Source organism: Merops nubicus, unplaced genomic scaffold (genome assembly GCF_000691845.1).
Source record: "Merops nubicus isolate BGI_N331 unplaced genomic scaffold, ASM69184v1 scaffold4409, whole genome shotgun sequence".
Taxonomy (NCBI): Eukaryota; Metazoa; Chordata; class Aves; order Coraciiformes; family Meropidae; genus Merops; species Merops nubicus.
Genome location: NW_008632883.1, coordinates 2888 through 6401, shown reverse-complemented (window position 1 = coordinate 6401; position 3514 = coordinate 2888).

Below are 3514 nucleotides of genomic sequence, written 5' to 3'. Positions count from 1 at the left end.
CCACCCTGCAAGGGGCGCACAGCAGCCTCTGCCCTGGGTGTCCTTGGTCTCTGCAGGTACAGATGGCCAGGCTAGAAAGCCATTGCCCCAGCCCTTGCCTGTCCTGGAGTTCTGGAGGAGACAGTCAGAACAGTGAGGGAGAGAAGACGGGGTGGACATCTGAGGCTCAGTGCTGATGGCACTTCCCATAGTCCCTTCTCAAGGCTCGGTTTTCCTGCTCTGGAAGCTGCACCTCGTACAGCTTGTGCTGGGTTATCGCTCCCCCTTAAACTTCCTCCTTCATCAAGATCCAGCATCTTCTGCCATAAAGCAAGAACAGCCCAAGGCCTGGGACAGCCTGCTTGTGCCAGCAAGGACCTGTTCTGGTAGTCCTCCAGTGGTTTGGCAGAGCCATCCCACCCGCGTCCTGGTGCCTGCAAGTATCCTGAGACCAAAGCAGCTTTCTGAGTCCCAGCCCCTCTTTCCCCGGTTTGTATCCCCACATCTGTCTAGACCTTGGCCTCTGCTTGGGTATGGCCCAGCCACGCTGACCTTGCAGCTGTGCTGCTGTGTCTAAACAACCAATAAATTGTTCTGGTTTGCAGGGGCTCTCTGCCCTATGATAGCTCCTACCTTGTCATGGTTCCTCCCTGTTTTGTGTGGGAAGGCTTTGTCCCTGTCAGTCTTCATGGAGTAGCTTGTATGAGGCTTTTCCAGTCCCTGGCAGCCCTGAGGAAGCATGTCTGAGAAGCCATGTGCTTCCAGATCAACACTTTGGGTTCCTACTTTCCCTCCTCTGCATAATCACAAAATCATTAAGGTTGGAAAAGACCTCTAAGATCATCAAACCCAACCGCCAACCCAACACTACCATGACCACTACATCACGTCCTGAACTACCATGTCCACATGTGTTTTGAACCCCTCCCGGGATGGTGACTCCACCACCTCCCTGGGCAGCCTGTTCCAATGCATCACCACTCTGTCAGGAAAGAAATCCTTCCTTATATGCAACCTAAACCTTCCCTGGTGCAACTTGAGCCCAGTTCCTCTCGTCCTATCGCTTGTTACCTTGGAGAAGATGCTCCTTTCAGGTAATTGTAAAGCACCCAGCAGCTAGGCCTAGCCAGACCTCTGTGTCTGTCTGTGAACCCTTCTGTGGATGTTTGTGCTCGTATCCCATTTTGTGAGGTACAGTAGACCCTGTCCCTCTTGGGAATTCCCCACCCTGCAGTCTTTGGGATCTGCTGGATGTCAGTAGCTGCTACTGCTCTGGTGCAGCCTCCAGCAGCCTCTGCCTCTCCAGCACTGAGGGATGGCTGTGCCCAGTGCAGCCTGGGGGTTGAGGGACAGCCTGAAGGCTCTCCCTGGTGAGGACCATGCTGCTGGAAGATGTGGCAATTGACTGCTCTCTTCTCCAGCCATTTTGTTACCCTGGGATGACCTGCATGTGCCAGTAAAGACGTGTTTTGACAGTCCTTCATATGAGCTGTCTGACCAGTAACTGCAATTGGCCCCTGGGACCAAAGCATCTCCTTCTCATGGACTTCATTTGGTGTGACCTGCATGCCTGATGGAGCTGCTGTCGATGGGCATCAGACAGTGAAGGGAAGAGGAAGCTTAACCTCATGTTGCTGCTACTGGCTGAGAAAGGAGAATGTGCAGGGTTGGGGTAAGGGGAAATGGAGGATTGGTTTGTGTCCCTGCCACCTCCTGGTTTGCCCTGTTCCCCACTCCATATCCCTGTATCCAGTCATATCCTAGCCTCTCGGCCTCATGACAATGCCTGCTCTGTCTGGACAACCAATAAAGACTTGTGGTTTGCAGGGGACCATCTGTGCACCTCCCAGCTCCTGCCTGGTCCCTTCATTGCCCTTGTGGGGTCATGCTGTCTGTGGGGTGCTAAGCTAGCTGCACCTTGTTGAGGAGAGGCCATGAGCAGGGCTGCTATGGTCTGGAGCTGTGGGTGACAGCCTCCCCAGGCTTTCAGGGCTGTCCTGGGCAGCTCTGATGGGCATTTGGATGGGGTCTGTGTTGGGAACCAGCAAAAGGTGGTGCTCTCCTTTTGCCCCAGGCAGGAGTGTGTCCTGTGCATGTGCCATGGGCAGAGCTGAGGGACAAGCATAGTCTTGGCTCCTCTGCACTCTCTGTGTCTAATCCCTCAGACACCTGTGTCTGATGCCAAATCTCTAGGATCTGAGACATAGAATCATAGAATCATAGAATGTTTGGGTTGGAAGGGACCTCTAACGTTCATCTAGTCCAACCCCCCTGCAATAAGCAGGGACATCCTGGGTGGGCCCATGGGAGGTTCTGGAAGAAGAGAAAAGCAGGAGCTGCTGAGGAGCAATGGGGATGGCAGGGTGGTCTGCACACTTGGGGACAGAGAAGAATGTTGCCTGGCTGAGGGGGGGAAGGAGGAGGCGGCAGCAAGGGATGGAGGAACAAGGAAGTATGAGAGAGGGTGTGGCCTGAGTGTGTCTTTCAGAAGGGCAGAGGACTGTTTCAGGCCTTGAGGTACTCTTTGCAGTTCACATCCCCATTCCTATCCCTGCTTCTTGCCATGTGCTTTCTCAGAGGTCCTCCATCTCCTGTGACCATTGAGGGGAAGTGCAGTGACTCATCACAACTTAGAAGGCATGCAGGGCATGGGGAAGCACATGGATATGGCCTCAGACACAGAAGCAATGCTTCTTGAATGCACCCGGGAAACCAAGAGAGGCTTGGGGGGAAGCGTGGGGATCTGGTGATGGGGATTCTTCTGTTGAGTACCAGAGCCTGCATGTCCCTGGGGAAAAAAGGCAGCATCACTGACACTGAATTCAGTGATGAAGGGTAGAGTTCCCTACCCAAAGCGGAAGCCTCCTGTGTCTTGAGAGATCTCCCCACATGTCTATTTCCTTCCTGTGGTTGCAAGTCAGTTACAGATGCCTGGGCTCAGAGCAGCCAGTGGGGCTGAGATTTCAGTCCTGCCTGGGGACTTCATGATAGCATGGACCTGCAGTTGCTGGCTCTGGATTTTTTCCTGGTCCTTCTATCTCTGCTGGCAGCTCAGGGCCAGGAAGAACCTGCTCCTAAGGTCCAAGGAGTGCCTGGGGAAACAGGTAAGAAGCGGTTCCTCCTCTTCCATGGAGAGATTGTGCTGGTCCTCCTCCTGCAATTTTGCTACACGTTTTTACTGCAAACCTTCCTGGGCTGGAGGACCCCTGAGGGCTACGTCAGCTCGGGGGCCTGCTGTCTCTGGGACACCCTGGAGCTATGGCAGGGTGTGGGTGCACTGCTGGTGCTGTGGGAAGGACAGGGTAGGGATGGATGCTCAGGGATGGGTAACGCCCTGCAACAAGCCAGTTTGCCAAGAGCCTCCTGCAGGCATGAATTTATGTGTTGCAGATCAGGGGGAGAGTCTTCAGGGAGAAGGGCTACCACTTTCTGTGGATGTCGTATTCCCTGCTGTGCCCGAGGGACACTGTCTGCTAAGAGCACAGCAAAAGGGAACTTGCTGCTGCCTTACCATCTGGATGGGCCTGGGCATGGG